Source organism: Anas acuta, chromosome Z, assembly GCF_963932015.1.
Source record: "Anas acuta chromosome Z, bAnaAcu1.1, whole genome shotgun sequence".
Lineage (NCBI taxonomy): Eukaryota > Metazoa > Chordata > Aves > Anseriformes > Anatidae > Anas > Anas acuta.
This window is the reverse complement of record NC_089017.1, coordinates 63,844,729-63,863,545: the sequence shown is the minus strand read 5'-3', so window position 1 is coordinate 63,863,545 and position 18,817 is coordinate 63,844,729.

The window sequence follows — 18,817 nt, the reverse complement described above, 5'->3', positions numbered from 1 at the left end:
ATTTTTTCTTATGCCCATACTCTGGCCAAGAACATAAAGATCCACATTTGTAATTCTTTTTTGCTAAGTTATTGTGCAGTCCAAACAGTGTCTTACTGTAACCATGCAGCAAGGGATATCAAAACATTTGAAAATTCTCTTCTAGAATGAAAATAATCTTTATTATGCTGACTGTTATTACTAAAATATTCAGAGGGCATTTCTGTGTGCTGTTAACAAAGGTATATCCTAATTTTTTTCATCAAAAGAAATCTGCACGCAAGAGTTACCCAAAGTCAGCATGACCTTAGGTTTTGTTCCTTAAAAACTTCCATTTTCACTTCTGTAATTGTGGGATTAACTTATTTTAAAAATCTACTCCTTAGATAAAAGGGAATTGCATGTGTTTAAAATATACAGTTATTATTGTCACTAATGTAGTTCAGGAGTGGTATGTACTTATACAGGGAAGCCGAGTATGATCATATTAAATCAATATATTTTTCACTTGATTATTCTTTTGTGTTTGTCATATAAATTGGAAGGAGGAAAATAATTTTCTCTGTTGGAGCATAAAACAAATTAGACATAATGGCACATAAAAAGCAAACCATAATCACCCTCTTGAAAACTAATGCATTTTACAGGATATGTAGCCATTAAGGCAGTCACAACATTTTAAACCTACTCCAGTTCAACACGCCCGCAATCTATTCACTTTCTGATGGCAGCATTTTGTGAAGCTGGCACTGATAATTAAATATATTGTATGGTGGAAATCCTAAACTCATCTTGCATGGCAATGTGCCAGATTTTTCTTCCTTTGTCTAGCAAAACTGAAGTATTGTTCTGTTTTTCCACCTGGCACCAATAAAAGTGTTTCAATGAAGTTTTTATTCACTCTGTAGTCTTTTGGTGCAATTTCCTTTAGAGATCAGGATTAGAAAATATTTTTTGTTCTGAACATGATATTGACAGAAGAATTTAGTAACTTGCCATGGATGGGGTAGGCATTATAATGTAGCTTGCCATGACCAAAGGGGACACATAGCAAAGCTAAAAGAGACCTATATGAGCTGCTATGGCTGATTGCTGACAAAACCATTGCTTCGTACTGTACTTGCAGAAATACTCAATCTGTTTGATCAGTTTGCAGAATAATATAGGAAAGCCATTCCCTGAAAATATTGTATGTGCTTCCAACTTAATTTAAGCAACTTATGGGCAGAATTCTTACTTTTTTGCCCCATTCACGTCCCAATACCTAAGAGCACACTTTCACATAAATTCTAGGCATATCAGGATAGCTTCTAACCACTGTAAATGACTTCTCATTCAATTGATGACACACTGGGAGAATGTCAGAGATTTCTATTACTGATCATCCTGCAAAAGCAAAGTTAAAGCTCTGCTTCTGGAAAGACCATTGTCAGCTTTAGGCCCTCATGTTCCCAGATTTATTTTCACTTCTTAAGCCTACGCAGTTATTTGCAAAATATGAGGTGTTAGAAGACTTGCCTCCAAGGGTAGAAACTGAGCATTGCTTTCCACTTAGGGTCAGAAGAGTCAGATGCACTGCAAATGACCAGATATGAACAGTAAGAATAAAATTCTTAAATTTTAGAAACTCTGTAGAGAGTTACTGTATTTATAGTCATAGTGTCTGAAAATCCCAGTTTTTAAGAGCTTTAAGTACTGTTCGTTAACTCCAGTGGAATCTGTATTTAATCTGGGGACATTAGTCTCTTTACACAACACCTGTTGATTGAGTGGAGGGTTTCTCAACAGATCATCCATATAGAGCCAGAAAGGAGGAAGATGGAAGTAGAGACAGATGTAGCTGGATAGAAAGACAAATGAGCTACCATGGGGGTGTGGGTTACGATGAGGATTTATGCTAGAAGAGAGAATGAGAAAAATAAATAAATAAATAAAAGAAAAAGAGGACAAGACAGGAGAGGACAAAAAAAAAAAAAAAAAAAAAAAAACGAGAGAGAAATAAAAGAAAGAGAGAAATAGAGGGAGAAAGGAAGAGAGAGGAAGAGAGAGAGAAAGAAAGGAAGAAAGGAAGAGAGGAAGGAAGGAGGGAAGGGAGGGAGGGAGGAAGAGAGGAAGAGAGGAAGAAAAAGAAAGAGAGAAAGAGAGAAAGAGAGAAGAGAGAGAAGGAGAGAGAAAGAGAGAAAGAGAGAAAGAGAGAAAGAGAGAAAGAAAGAGAGAAAGAAAGAGAGAAAGAAAGAGAGAAAGAAAGAGAGAAAGAGAGAAAGAGAGAAAGAGAGAAAGAGAGAGAGAAAGAGAGAGAGAAAGAGAGAGAGAAAGAGAGAGAGAGAGAGAGAGAGAGAGAGAGAGAGAGAGAAAGAAAGAAAGAAAGAAAGAAAGAAAGAAAGAAAGAAAGAAAGAAAGAAAGAAAGAAAGAAAGAAAGAAAGAAAGAAAGAAAGAAAGAAAGAAAGAAAGAAAGAAAGAAAGAAAGAAAGAAAACGTAGGAGCAGGTAAAATGCATGATATATGAACAGTGAGGTGAAGGAAATTGAAATTGAAATTGAAATCCTTAGTCAAATACCATAGTCTCGGCACACTGGGAGTAGGATACCAGCAAAGAAGGGCCTCTAAAATCCTTCTGATATTATGGTTAACAAGTATTTGTCAAGTTATTTAGTTTAAAGGTGATCACCTGCATATAAAGAGTTGTGACAGAGCCTCTGCTGGTGGTGCAGATAGATCAGATTCTCTATATGGGATTCTAGTAATCTCCTTATCTGATCAGAGATACAGAGAAAATCCTTCAAGTATGAATAAAAGAGAAATTCAGAAATATGAAGGTAAAGTGTATTCTACCTTTCTTGATTTTGGCTCAGGAAAACTTAATTTGATAATAATTTTATTTATTTATTTATTTATTTATTTATTTTCTAACAAAGGAGCTAGAACTGCTTTGGGTAGTTTGTTTGTTTGTTTGTTTCCAGATAAATTTACAATGAAATGTCAAAGCAAAATCTTCTTCCATAACGTGAAATCCACAGCTCATCTTGAGGAAAAGACTAAAAAGGACAATGCAAAAACTCACTGACAACTTTGACTCAATGCTCAGTAATGAGTGACTGAATTTTTTCTGCTTCTGATGTTATTGAATCACCAAGGTGTAAGCTGAATGTTTATGAATAAAAGGTTTCACTTCTTTCTCTTGTTAAGATGAACATTAAAGGTACAGAGATGTTTAAATGCACTTGGCCATGGGTGCTGAGCTGGTGCAGTTTAAGACAAGCAACCCATAGGCTACGCATTCTAAGGGGGCTTTTCAGACTTCTAGTCATTTTAAGTAACATGACATGTATGTTCGCATCCTGACCTCTCTTGCACAGATAAAGCGAAGGAAATGCTCACAACAGGGTGTACCAGTAGGGCTGCATCGAAGCACCCTGTACCTTAGGATGGGGACAAGATGTACACAGAATGGTTGTCCTTCTGCTGCAGGGCATCCCTAGGGGCCTGCCTGTCTGCCACTGCTTGGTCCTGTTGAAATCAAGGGAAGTTTGGCCACCAAGATCAATGCAGCCACAGTTTCAGCTCCCAGAACTTCCGTGCTTGTGGTAAAAAAATGCCTTGCAAGCAAAGCAATTGCTCACAGAATGCCTCCTGATGATGGTCTGTGAGCAATTCCTCAGAGGGAACAAAACTGATAAACCCAGCAGTGAATCCATCACTGCAAAACAGAATGAATATTTTCTCTAATATATTGTCTTATTTAGAGTTATTTTCTCACTTCTGATAAAGCATATAGTGTTCCACAGTCATTTGGCAGCAATTTTTTATTTTATTCCACTTCTCTGCTACACACTTTGATCAGCCTAAAACATGTTGTTCAAGGGTTGCCTTTGCTTAAATATTTTATCCAGCCATTGCAGGCAGCATCCAGAGCACTACTTACTCTTCTGCAAAGACTGCTCAGCTGTATGCCAGCCACCACACTGCACTCAAAACAGGGGACAGTTTAATGTTTTATTATGTTTTCTACTGAACTCCTTGCTGTATTCTCCTCCCTCTCTTGCAGATGTTGTTTCAGATCAATAAGAGTGATGTTCAGGTGGTGAAGCCTTGCTCCCAAACCCCAGCACCTACCCTCCTGCATCCCAGTGCTGCCCACGTTGGCTCTGGTGCCCAGCACAGCAGCAGCACACCCTGTTCTCTGCTGTTTCTAGAGGTGGCTATTCAGCTGGTAATGTAAGAACTTTGAAATCCTCACACAGCTTGAAATACCAGTTTTTGTCTTTAGAGCTGCACATTTTCTTTGCTGTCATCTCAGTTCTTTTTGTTCACTAGAGTACTGCAGTACCATGATTGACTTGCATTACAGAAAATAAATAAATACGTAACAAAGGAAAAATAATCTTTACTAAATTAGGAGAGAAGTGGCTCTAGACTGTCTATGGGCAGTGGAGAGGCAGACATCTCTCAAGCAAATTTGATTATCAAACCTAAAATCTTTCAGAGTTTGACTACAAAAGCACTATTAGACTGCTTTCCTAGATTAAATAATAAAAGTCAGGGTAGGCAGTGCTAGGCAGTGGTGAAACAAGTTTTTAAACATTATGTTATCAACCCAGAAAGAAAGGCTGAAAAGAAGCTAAGCAAAGCACAATTTCTACATCATAATAATGATTTTTTGTTATTATTTTTAAGTTATACCAAGTTTGGCCTAGATTCAGGCTAGAACAGTCAGCCTTATAAGCTTTTGAGCTTTCTTTCACCCCAGCCCATCCTTTTTACTGGTCTGGGCTCCAGCCAAACTTCCTGTGTTTCAACAATAATGAAGTGTGGAAGCATATGACCACTCTTCTACTGGGCTGCCAGAGCACACTGTTCAGGCTTCGTGCTCTTCTTGCCAGCTGTAAACATGCAGACAACACTGAATCCATCACAAATATGGCCAGGACAAAGACACTCTTTAGCAAACATCCAGATGCAGCGTACAGCAGAATTAGCACTTTGTGTAGTACACAAAACAGTGCTTTTCGTCTCACAGCAGGTGTGCTAAGGTTTGTGTGGTCAAGTCACTGTCTAACATCAGCAACACACACCAGCTTACCAGTTGACACACATCAGCAGAGCCCCACAGACTTTAGTAATTTGGTATAACTTCCATCTGCAGACAATCATCAGACCAATGCAATGTCTCTGAGCCTGAGAGACACTTGAGCAGAGTATATAATATTACCTTGGTTATCCTGTGCAGCATATGGGGAAGGAAACCACAGCTTTGCTGACAAGGGAGGATACATCCTGGTCAGAAGTGTCTGCTGCCCAGTGCCAGCAGCACACCAGAGAGACCCTTCCTTAGAAGGCAGCTGATGAGCAAGGCATTGGCCAGGAGAGCAGCATGCAGGGTTGGTGAATGTCTGGGAGAAAAAAACAAAACAAAACAAAACAAAACAAAACAAAACAAAACAAAACAAAACAAAACACTAATGCCACCTGTGAAGTTGTGTTCCATGCAGAACTTTGTCATGTATCATGCTAGAGGAAGCATGTGCTTGCAGTTGTAGCTGCCCCTCCAGTAGCCCTGCCTACAATTTTCCCCTATGTCACCTGTAAATATATTGTAAATGAGGGACTTGACAGAGGTCCCTCACACAGAAATGCCTAAAAAAGGAATTTTTAAAACTATCATACTGCCTGCAAAAGACAGCCTGAAAGATTCTCCCAGAACAGGACTCATTTTACAAATATCTCACCACTCCATCAGACACATGAAAGAAAGGCAGGTGGGAAACATAACACCGGTTTCCAGAAGTCCAAACACAAAAGCTCAGTGTTGTCTCCCTCTGGATATGCAGCTGCACATACCTGCAAGCAGTTTGATTCCACACAGATTAACCTTCAGCCAAATTGTTTCTGTGTTTCTGATATGACTGTGCAGTTTGAAAAGCACCAGCAGTCACACCAGTGCTGTTGGATGGCACTCACCTGACGCAGAAAACAGCCAGGCTCCCATTCTGTGCACGTTCTGGCTAGATTAGATGGAAAGATACACGGGGGATATCATATACTGAGGGCTGACTTCATTTCTTCTTGGAGCTGGAGCAAGAACACACATAAAACTTTACTTTGCAATAGAAATATAAATAGGGTCACTGACATTTAAAGTAATAGAGGATTATTTTATTTGCTTTTTTTAAAAATTGTCCTTAGGATAACCTGATTAAGTTCTGTGAAGATATTTGATAAGACATAAACACCTGGAAATGACAGGATATTCTTTAGCTGAACAACTATATAAAATAGTAGAACCATGGTGCATTCTCCAGAAAATAAATAAAATAAAATAAAATAAAATAAAATAAAATAAAATAAAATAAAATAAAATAAAATAAAATAAAATAAATAAAAAAATAAAATAAAATAAATAAAATAAAATAAAATAAAATAAAATAAAATAAAATAAAATAAAATAAAATAAAATAAAATAAAATAAAATAAAATACTGATTTGCTGTTTTTTCTTCATTTTTCTTTTTTTCCCTTTTCCATACTCACAAGCAAAAAAAAAAAATAATAATAAAAAAAGATAAATTCAATAGCTTCTAATTCTTTTTATATAGAGAAATATAAGAACCCTATGAATAACAATGATCTTGTTCTAGTTTCACATGCTCACTCTGCCTTCTGAGTTACAGTAGCACGTGTATTTTATTGTGTCTGTTACATTATTTTGCCCCAACTGTTTAGCAAAGTCTGTTCCCAGGAGTAATCTTCCTTTAAATTTGTTATTTCATTGCTTTGATTTCAAGAAGTGAGACAGTAACAAAGGCAGAAATGTTGTTCCTTTTTTGTTTTCTTAGTAGATATTACATATTATCTTGAGGGAGTCCAAAGACACATATGCAGACCCAAACAACATTTCACTGTTGTGGATTGTAAACTCTCAGTTTCAGATTCTTAGTCTGAATTTAGCTTTTGTCTCCTTTGAGCAAATGTTGATAATTAATTCCTACGTCTGGAAAATATATGTATGAATCCAGCCTTTGTAACATGTATTTCTGCTGAGGTTATTAATATGGCTCTGGGACTCTCACGTGCACGTTCTATCTTCCTGGGTATATTAATTTTAAAGAAACTATTCACCTGAGAGTGGCTGGATTTTCTTCCCTGTTTACATTCCAGAACTAATGCCTGGATACAGCATCAGCGAAGGAAGATTAACGACCACTTACACTGTCCTTTAAATTCCCAGATCCTTCAAAAGCAGAAAGATGTCTACATTTTTATTCCCTTGTCACATTTGCTTCAGTTTTTACACATATACCTTGTAGCTGTTTTTCATTCACTAGTTCAGATATTCTCACACAAGTTTAAAGCCAGGTAATTTAAGGTGCTTTTTTTTGGAGGGAGGGGTGTTTTTTCTTTCTTTTTTTTTTTTTTTTTTTTTTTCCTGAGCTGCTGCAAATTACACTGAATTGAGGTAAAAATCAAACACTCCTCTACAGAGGTCTAATTAAGCTCATTTTAAAATCTACATAATGCAGTAGCTACTGCTCCCATATGGAGAAATGATACTCCCCAGTTGTGTCACCTTATTATAGTTACTGTGTAATAATAGCTTCTTTACATACCATAAGCACAAAAGACTTTATGCATCAGCTAAATCTTTTTATGTTAATGACATAATGTGAGTAGAGTGTTGCTCCATCTGTTCAAGACAAAAACGTACATACACTGAGTAGATCCACATTTATTTGTGTCTATGCAACAACCACTTTCAATTAAGCCCAATACTAAAAAAACAACAAAATGCAAAGGTAATAGGGACTGGAACAACATTCAAAATGCAAAGGTAATAGATACTTTACTAACTGTCTACATTTTGGGTTATAAAGGACATTTTCAAGTCTGAAATTTTGTTTTAAGATAGAAGGAATACCTCAACTTTCAGTTTGGATGCTGATGTCAGAATTCAGCAGGGACTCACTCTGGTGAGATTCAGGAAGCCCTGCTGGATTCAGAGGAACCTTTTTCCATTTGAAAGATAGATCTTTAGATAGATTAGATAGATCTTTAAATTGGGAGGGGGTTAGAGAGGTGGGGTGTGGAATTAATGCTAGAAACAACATTTGAGATCAATTTCTTATAATTATCTTCAGAAAAAAATAATCCTAAACTCCTAAACAAACTAACATCCTAAACAAACATCCTAAACTCTATACAAACTCTTAGGCAATTTAATCCTGCTTTACTAGAAGCATAGAGATTTAAGGATGTTTTGATTGTATAGGAGTTCTTTAACCCTAAAACTCATAGACAGAGACTTTTTTCACTAAATAAATAAATAATAAAGATAAATCTTTGGGAATGCAGATCTGCACGTAAAGAATGAACTATTTGGGTGGCAAAGGATAAGCTGGTTCAGCCTAGAAAACAGAAGGTAAAGGGAAGAAAATGCTATTTTCAATTATCTGATGGTAGATTACAAAGAGGGTGGAGGTGCATGAATGCACAACAAAAGGCAACAGACAGCTGAGACACAGGAAACTCCACTAGATAAATGAGGAAAACATTTTTAGCACAAGAGTTGCCAAACAATGGAGCAGCTTATCCAGAGGGGCTTTGAATTGAAACCCCTGGATATGCAGAACACAACTGGGCATAGTCCTGAGCACTCCATCTGTATCTGGATCTGGTTTTAGACAGCTTCCAGGGGTCCTTACCAAATACTGCTGTTCCTTCTTTCTGTGATTCACCATGTTCCATGATTCACTTAACAATATTTCAATTTGCAAATAAATCCTGTTCCTGGTCCATGTCTGGAGACTGTCACCAGTATCTGGTGACTCCTATACAATAGTCAATGACCTGATGTTTTCAAGGCATTCTGCAGTAAGACAAGATGTGTCCCAAACATAAATACCCTTAACAAGAGAGAACTGTTATTCATGGTCTGCTATTATTGCCATAAAACCTTTCCATAGTTGATCCTCTATAACTGAAGGAAGTTTTAGAATAAAAAAACATAATCAGAGTAGCACAATAGGTCATCATAGTGAAGGTCATGAAAGGAAATTTTTATGCAATTATTGACAATTTTTTTTTCTTTCTGGATATTGGTAATTGATGGAAAATAAGACTTTCTCAGATAATATGTGAGCCATCGAAGGAGGTGTTTTCACAAGAGGTTACCTTCCCAAAATGGAGGTGTTTTTGGAATCATATTTTCCATGGTGAATTTTACCGAATAGTTACATAAAAGTATGGCCTTGAAACACCTAAGGATAGATCAGGAAGGACAGACAGGATAGGGGAAGAAGGATTTATTAGATATTATTCTCTGTAGAAACTGTTCTCTCAGAGCTTCAACTCAGCTAAAAGCTAGACTTCCGACTATTGCTTTGCACACAGTGTTTCTGATTTGCTGGTGGTGACTTATGGTTGAAAGTTTTTATTTGTTTGAGGATCTTTTTTTACTATTTCTTATTGTTGTTATTTCCTGAGTTACATAATTAACATTCTCCTGAGGTGGTTTAAGCTTCCCGTAGGCTTTCTTAATCCATGCAGAGCTTGTACATGATGTCCTTTTGGTCAGAGTTTCAGAAGTGCTTGTTGGTGTTCACCAGTAAAGGGAGGTTTCACTTCCTCTCCCCAGCTGCTCCTAGCTGAGCAGTTTGCTCCTTTCCACCAGTTTTAGTGTTCGTCAGATTGTTCACTGAAACATTTCAGATCACTGACTGGCAGGAAATGATTATCTACCAAATTTTATTGGCTGTTCATTCATGTTAGTGAGTAGACTTACCAGAGGACCACAGGCTCCAGTGGGTAAGCTGTTAGATCCACTCCAGCCATCTTGCATCTGTCCCTCCTTTAAAAAGACTGGTTAACAAATGCTGTCCACAACTACCCTGGCTTTATGCTTTTTGTCAACACTTCCACGTTTGTTGTTTGCACTCTCCAGTTGTTTTAATACAGGCACTCTGCATTACTTAACCATCCTGCTGAGTCTGTTACAAGGCCTTTAGTGATTGCTGCTGTTCAACATTGACAAGGCTGTCAGGAAACATGAACTGATTGGAGGGAGATGCAGATTGACAGAAGCAATGGTTGGCAGCATTTTTTGAGCCAGAGTAAACATTTCTCACCTCCTGACTATTCTTTCCTGGCTCAGCAAAACCACCATTGCAGTATCATTCTATCAATCTTTTTACACCCAGTTGAGATACATCCAGATAAGCTGCTGGTAATAAAATGAAGTGAGCAAGATGAAGACCAGTGGCTGAAGGCATAAAGTAGGTGGGAGAGTAGGTTCATGTGACCCTAATGATGAAAGATTGACAGACTACATTGAGGAATATAAGGTACTCCTTATCCTTAAACACAGTTTTCACAGGTACAGTACATCATTTAATCCATCATCACTTGGTACAACACTGTGTGTGAAATACAAAGATTCACTTCTTTAAGTTGATTTTTAAAAATTAATGTTCATAATATCATCCCAGTATTTTCTACTTTGGGGATCAACTTTTTCTTGGGTACTACCCAAGCATGGAAATTTTAATAAGCCGTTTCCCAGAAGTAAGATACAACCAGTGGGATTTTCTTATATCATGTCTATGTACAGAACCATGAGCCATTCAGGTTTTGCTGTGTACAACTAGCTTATTCCACACTTTTCCATTGACACAAGCACGGCTATTCCAAATTTACATAGAGCTGAGGTTAATGCCATGCAGTCATCCTGAGGTTGACTTGCTATCAGTGCTCTCACCACAGAAAGGTTGCCATGGCTATAAGGAAATTTCACAGCTGGACTTGAAATGTAAAGAGAGAGAGCACGCATGGCAGAAACTACTCAAAGCTGTGGTTTCACAGTCATTAATATTGGATCAGCACAACTGTGGTGTTTTCAGAAATAATTTAATCCAGGTCAGGCATGAATACAAAACTGCTTTTCAGACAAATTATCCAGTTTTTCTGGATACAACAGGACAGGTGAAAGCTGATCTGGCAGAAAGCCTTTGGGAATATAGATAACTAGCTTTCTGTTGCTCTTGTTGCTTTTCTTTGGGTGATGGGGCTTTGTTCTTGGCTTCAGAGGGGGTACGGGGGATGAAGAAAAGAGAAGGAGGGAAAATAAATCTGTATCAGTTTGTGCTATGTCAGTCTTTGTTACTGTGTGTTTCATGTGGTTTTGGCATCCTAAAGCCGGATTTGCTGAAAAATCAACCCAGGACTACAGAGCACGAAGGTCATCTGGTAGAAAAGGGACTGTGCCTTCTGGATATTGAAGAATTCCCTGTGGACCACTTCACAGACCATCATACAAGGGGAATGACAGCATGAGCATCTGTAAAAATGCTGGTCTCCATATTGCCAGAATAGGAATTGCTTGTATCAAGGCTTAATTTTTAAAATGTCCTGTGTTATTGCTGCATCCCATGCCCTGATTCTGCACCCTGTGAGGGAGTAGGAAAAGCTTCAACCATCTCAGGCAGAAACAACCCTAGCCTCCCAATTCTTCGTAAGGAAGATATGCAATTTCCCTTTGCAGTATGACTCTCATAATCACTTACTTAAAGACCATAAAACTTTGTTCCTATATCACACTGTAAAAATTGTAAATGTAAACAAAGAAGAAATTATGAGGAGGCACATTCTGCAACAGTCTTCAGAGTCACTATTCTCCTCCACAAACACCATATCCCAAAGACAAAGACAAAGGCAAAGCTGCTCACTTGAGTATCCCAATCAAACATCACATAGTTATTGGTCTCTCAAAACTTGCCAGTGCTCTAGGAGGAGGTGCAGGCACTGTGCCCTTCACTAGCAGCAAAAGCAGGTAGCTGGAAAAGAAGCACAGGTTTCCTATGTGGGAGAATTTAAGGTTACAAAAATTGTCTTAAATGTATTCTGATTCAGACAAGTAGAAGCACTTGGAAAGATGTTTTAAATTCATGTCTCCAAGAGAGAGTTGTGTAATCTCTAAATCACAAACTGGGTCCCTATGTTAAGAGGGGATGAGGAAAAAATAAAAATAAAAAATAAAAAGAGAGAGAGAGAAAAAAAGAAAAAAGAAAGAAAAAAAAAAGAAAAGCAGTAGCAGATAACAGAGAAACTCTGATGTCTCTGATGTCAATACAAAAAGAGATAAAGATGAAAGAAAATTTTGTGACGCTTAATATATAATATACACTTTCAAAAACTCTGCTGCAGATAAGCAACAGCAACCAGGGTCACACTGAAAAAAAAAGTATCACTGTTTATTTGGATTTTGGCTTTGTACCCTAATTAAGGCCCTGAATGGTAAAAATTTTCCTTTCCTGATAAGGTAGATTTATATATCTTTAACAGACTACCACAGCAAACTCTGATGCGCAAACTCTGAATGAAAATATTTTTTTCCTCTAATTACACAAATCTATTTTGATTTTACCTCCCTACCCATCAGCCACCATGAATCTGTGTGGCCACCTTGAACATTCACATAAGGAAACCCAAACTTCTTTCCTGATAAAAGTTTCATCAAGACGTGCCTGTGATGGTAGACTGAAGATTCCTTCAAAGTAAACAGGAATTTTGAAGGTAAAAAGGTAAGTCCCTTCAGCAAGCACCTGACCACTGCCTGCATTACTTCAATGAAAGTTTGAAAGAAGTGCACATAATTACAGAGACCTACCAGTAAAGGAAGAGATTAGCAAAAGATTTTTAAAATGGATGGTGAATCTGTGAGTGCCTACACATTATAATTTCATAAACTTCCTGTAAAATATTTAGTTCCAGTCATTAACAGAGACAGACTATCAAACTAAAACAAATCTGTTATGGATATGAGGATTTATCCCAGGACATAAGAATCACAAAACTGCTGGAAACAACATGTTCATTCTGTTTTCCATGTTATAGTTTGTTTCATTTCATCTACCATTGCATTTCCAAGCGTCTGCTGAAACTCTAAGAAGAGATATTTAAACGTTATCAGAATTATAAAGGAAAATAAATGCATGTTCACAAAAGACACAGCTTAGTATTTATCTTGAGGGGTTCTGTAAGGCTTCAGTAAGCAGCTAAAACCATTCTTTTGAACTAGCTTTTCGTATTTGAACAAGAGGTTGAAAAACACCCACAATAAAGACCATCACACATTAGCAGTTTATCATCCAAAAATGCAGAAAACTCAACTGGAGGGAGTATGAACAAATGTCTTTCATAAATGGCTGCCTAAATTCAGTTCTCTAAGCACACGCAGAAATATCTAATTAACTGCTGTATTTTCAAAGTTGCTGAGCAACAATCAGGTGCTCTTAACTTCTGTGTAAATTATTCAGGCAAGCAATGAAAACCTAACAGCTTAATCTCTGCCTGTTCCTCCAAAGGTCTCATTGTGTCTTTTTCTTATATGTATGTTTTGAGATAGTTTTTGTAGAAACTTAAAACAATGCAGCAATAAGCACCACTAGCTGATCTGTTTTTTGGATTGTACAGAGAACAAAGGAGTCCTGCATAAATAGACTTCATTAATCCAGACCAACCCAGCCAACCAAACCCTGACTTGCTGCTGCCATTGATTAAAATAATCATTTTAGAAAGTTTTTCTTCTTTTGCTTCTGGCCCAAATAATGAGTTATGAAGGAAAAATAAAAATACAAATAAAAATACAAATAAAAATAAAAATCTGTTAGACTGCTTTCGAGTATCAATAGAAACAGCAGAATACCCACTCACCAAGTATCTTCACAGATGTATATCCATTTGGATAAATTTCTTGCGCCTTAAAACTAGCTCTTGTGGCTCTTCAGGATCTGAAAATCCCCTGTACCCACTGGCAAGATTTACAACTAGAAAATGTGGTGGTATTTCTGTGTAAATTTGCAGCTAAGCCTGCTAACAACAAAAACAGCTCAGGGAAGGACAATATTTTGCTTTAACACAATCTCATAATTCCTGCCTGGCTTGTTTTTTAATTTTTATTCACACAGAAGTTATGGGACATTATTTAACAAGAATGCATTTAAGGACTAATATTCACAAAATTTATACCTCACTTTGCAGAAGACAGTCTTCTTCAGGTGCTCTGTGTCTGACAGCTGGCAAATGCTGATGTGAGCATGGAGCAGAACATACACCATGGAAGGAGAACATCACAGGCCTCTGAAGCATTAGGCCTGGTATCTTAGAAATTTTGTCTGCTAACTACCCTTTTAAATGGTTTGTCCGAATTTGTTCTTCGCAGCATAAATTTCATTGTACATTCCCAGCTACCTAGTCAATGTAAGTATAAGCAACCTAGGAAAAGACATTCATAAAAAAAAAAAAAAAAAAAAAAAAAAAAGGAGAAGAAGAAGACAGTAAAAGAACAGAGGAAAATGGAAGTGGAGAGGAAACTCAGCAGAAAATTTCCTACAATTTATTTTTCTAAATTAGCACACTTGGAGATTTTTGTTTGTTTTAAAAGTACATTATTTCCTACAGAACTAGTAAAGCATTTGGGGAGAATGCATTTCTGAGGATGGAACTAGAAACTCAAGGCAAATGAAGAGAAAGGAACTAGAATAATGGAATGGAGAGACCTGCAGCAAATGACCCATAGTAGACAGTAAAAAAAGGAGAACAAGTTTATATTGACTTGCTTAGTCATAGGGGAATCTGAGCATTATCAGAATAATAGCAGGAATAGTCCTTCCTCACAGCCTCATGAATATCTAAGCAGGTGCTATTTTTCCAGCTCTTGCTTTCTTCTCAGAATTTGCTGTTTTACTGGTGTCTATGCCAAGGTAGGAATTCAACATGAGCATGACTTGCTGGCTATCCATTTACAGAAAGTCTTAATGTAAATTTTAAAAAATTGTCTATTAGTGTCTGTCAATGACTTTACTTATAGTTCTCAGAGAGGACCAGAGATTAACCATCATTTTCTCAAGGCTCCAGCTTTAGTCAGAAGCCTAATTTAAAGTTAAAAAAATAAATAAAAATAAAAAAAAGTTGGAAAAGGTTGTTTGTTCTTGTAGGTCAGTCTCCTATATTGTTCTCATTTTCTTCTATCTAGATTTCTCAATTTTCTAGAAGTCATTTTCATGACGTCATTAATAGTAGCACATTTGCCACCAAAGTGCCCACAGGAGATTTACGTTTTGCCAGAGCAGAAGGTTACAGTTGGATGGATTTGCAGAAGAAGCTGTGGCTTAAATATGTGTCATACAATTTCTTTTCTACATGCATACCAGTAATTGAAATGAGTCTGCAAAGAACAGTTAGCTAGCAATTAAAAATTACAGAAGTTCCATGCATTGTTCAATTATTTGGTGAGTTCCCAGTGCTCAGATATAGTAAAGCAGCCAGCCATTCAACGCAGATGTGTAAGCTGAAGCTGGAAAAGCTTTTGGCTATTATCATCCAAATGGTTATGACAGATCCATTTTGTTTCTGAAATTCTTTTATCCTGCACTGCTCCAATGAGCAGATATTTTATTGATTTATTTATTTATAACCACATAAATAATTTAACTAATAATTGTAAGACTCCATTTTCCCTTTCTCAGCTTCAAATACAAGTACTGTGGCTAATTCTCAGAAAATTTGTCTGTTGCAGAGAATGTAAATACTATTCTTACTATTATTCCTATTACTTAGATTCTAAACATCTCAAAAAGAAATTAAAAATGATAGAGCAAATAAAACTTCAAATTAATATAATAGCATAATTTACAGCAAAATTATATTTCTATAGAGGGAAATCTATTTGTATATCACTGACTGCAATCAATTTACCTAGCATGTCTATTTAGAAAAAGAGAAAGGATTTACACATTAAAAAATATTCAAGGATGTTCAAAATTCATTAGTTATTTTTTCTGTATGTTATTAATCAGACTACACAAAAGAGTATGAAAAGGTTGAAGTAAACAAAGAAAAAAAAAAAAAAAAGGAAAAAAAAAAATAAAACATTCTGTTATGGGCTCCCTAGTATGAGAGAGACATGGAAGAGCCCTGCACAGGGCTACTGGGATGTTCAGGGTGCCAGAACACCCATCATACGACAACAGGCTGAGAACAGGGCCTGTTTAGCTTGGAGAAGAGAGACTGAGAGATCTTATCAATGTATATAAATATCTGAAGGGAGGGTGTCAAGAGGATGGGCCCAGACAGAGGTGCCTGGTGACAGGACAAGAGGCAACAGGCACATACTGAAATAGACAAGTTCCAGCAGAATATGAGAGGGCACTTCTTTACTGTGAGGGTGACAGAGCACTGAACAGGCTGCCCAGAGATGCTGTGGAGTCTCCTTCTCTGGAGATACTCAAAACTTGCCTGGATGTGATACTCAAAACTTGCCTGGATGTGATCACGTGCAATGCGCTCTGGGTTACCCAGTCCCTTCCAGCCTCAACCACTCTGTGACTGTGATTCTAAAGGTCTCTCTGGAAGCCTAGGCAACCCCTTGTATTCGGCTTACTTGGCAAGGGTTTGGTAACAGGGGGGCTGCAGGGGTGGCCTCTGTGAGAAGAGAAGAGTCCAGAACCTACCCCATATCAGGGCAAAGCCAGTTTCAGACAGCTCCAAAAGGGACCTGACACTGGCCAGCACTGAGCTAATAACTGATGTTGTTCGTGCCTCTGTAAGAGCAGATTTAAGAAAGGGGGAAAAAAACTGCTGGGCAACAGCAGTTGGGAGAGAAGGGTGAGAATGAGCCCTCCAGCCCCCAAGGGCAGTGCAGCAGGAGGGCAGGAGGTGCTCCAAACATGCAGCAGCAGTTCCCCTGCAGGCTGTGCAGGGAGAGGCCCCTGGTGGAGCAGGCTGTCCCCCTGCAGCCCATGGGTCCCACACGGAGCAGATCTCCACACTGCAGCCCCCCCATGGGTGGAGGAGCCCCCGGTGGAGCAGGTGGATGTTGCCTGGAGGAGGCTGCGGCCCATGGAGAGCCCCCACAGGAGCAGGCCCAGGGCCAGGGCTGCAGCCCGTGGAGAGGAGCCCACGCAGGAGCAGGGGGTCTGGGGGGAGCTGCCAACCGTGGGGGACCCATGCTTGGGGCAGTTTGCTCCTGACTTGCTCCTGATTTATGGACCCTGTTATACAGAGCTGTGCGGGAGCAGTTCTGGAAGAGCTGCTGCCTGTGGGCAGCCCCCACAGGCTCAGTTCACGAAGGACCGCATTCCTTGGGAGGGACCCCACATGGAGCAGGGGCAGAGAGTGACTGTGAAGAAGCAGTGGATACAAAGCGTCATGGGCTGACCACAGCCCCCATTCCCCATTATCCTGTACTGCCTTGGGGAGGGTGGATGGTGAGAAGAAGTTGGATGGTGGGGAAGGTGTTTGTACTTTGCTTTTAGTTTCTCACTGCACTAGCTTGCTAGTAATAGGTAATAAATTATATTATTCTCCCTGTGCTGAGTCTGGATTGCCCATGAGCAATCTCTCTGTCCTTATCTCAACATTTGAACCCTTTCCATTGTATATTCTCCCCCTTTTCCCTTTGGATAGGGCATGTGAGAGATTGGTTGTGGTGGAGCTCAGCTGCCCAGATGGGTAAAACTATCACACCCATTTACAAGATTATTGTGTTTTTGACAAGTTCTAGTAACCGGCACAAAACCATCTTTATTTTCTTTAACTCCACATGTTCAGAACTCCCTGATGAAACATCAGCTTTCTTGGGGAATTTTCCACAGCTTGGCCTTCCCCAGAAATAAATCTTTAAAAATACACAGACATACAGCATACTGTGGAGTAGCTCTTATTTTAAGAGGCTATGGAAAAATTCACTCATCAGTTGAGAACTTGTGAATCTATAAACACAAGATTTCAAACAATGATCTTGAGTATTACAAATGTTATGCTATTTTGCCCAAAGAGAGGACAAACTTTCACAATCACATAGAATCATGTGTCATGGGAGTGTCAGGCCCCCAAAATACAACTTTTTGTAACAAGTAAGTATTGTGCTAATAACTGATATGGCAACTAAAGTCATAACAAATGGCAATGGCTAGGAACCATTAACTGTAGAAATTAAGAAACTGTGGACTCATGCTTTATACTCAATCTGTAGAGCTAAAAGTATTCTTCTCTTATAAAAACACTGAGAATCACAGAATTCAACATAAAAAATATCAAAAATATCCATATCAAAATCCTTATTTATATGAACCACAGTTGTGTGATTTTCCCAATGTGGTCATCTGCCTAAAATGCAAGGAAATATCAAGCAGCAAAAATAAAAGAATATAACTGAAAATAAACTATTAATAAATAAATAAAGAAGCAACATAAAATTCAGAACAGTAAAGTACACAGAGATTTCTCCCCTTACCAGAAGAATAGAGTCAAGAGTCAATTGGAGCAAAGAAATGTAAAACAGAGAGCAATACATGAGGAAAAATGGAGAGTGTCCAGAGCTGCAATGACTCAAACTGCCGCAGTAACTCTGGACACCAACAGAGTCAGAGCAAGCCTTAGATAAGCCAAAAGACCCAGCCAAAAGACTGGGTAGAAAGTGTGGTGACAAGAGGAATCCTCATGGTGAGCTTAAGCAGTATCAGGCAAAGGAGAAGACAAGTATAAACAAGCAGATAATTCAAGGAGTCAATGGAAGAGGAGATAAATAGAGTTACACTGGAAATACCAATTGAAATGAACATGGCTATGATAGGAAAGCACAGTGTTGTTGGAAGAGTGAAACTACATGTGTTAACAGCAGAAGCAAAATGTACTGGTCAAAAGCAGTGGAGGAAGAGTGTTTACAAATGGATACAACCAAAAAACCTCTCAGCATCAGATTCTGAGGAAATAAGAGACTACCAGTCAGATTACCATAAGGATGACTTAAAGGGGAAGAACAGGGAAGAAATCAGAATTACAGACGGCA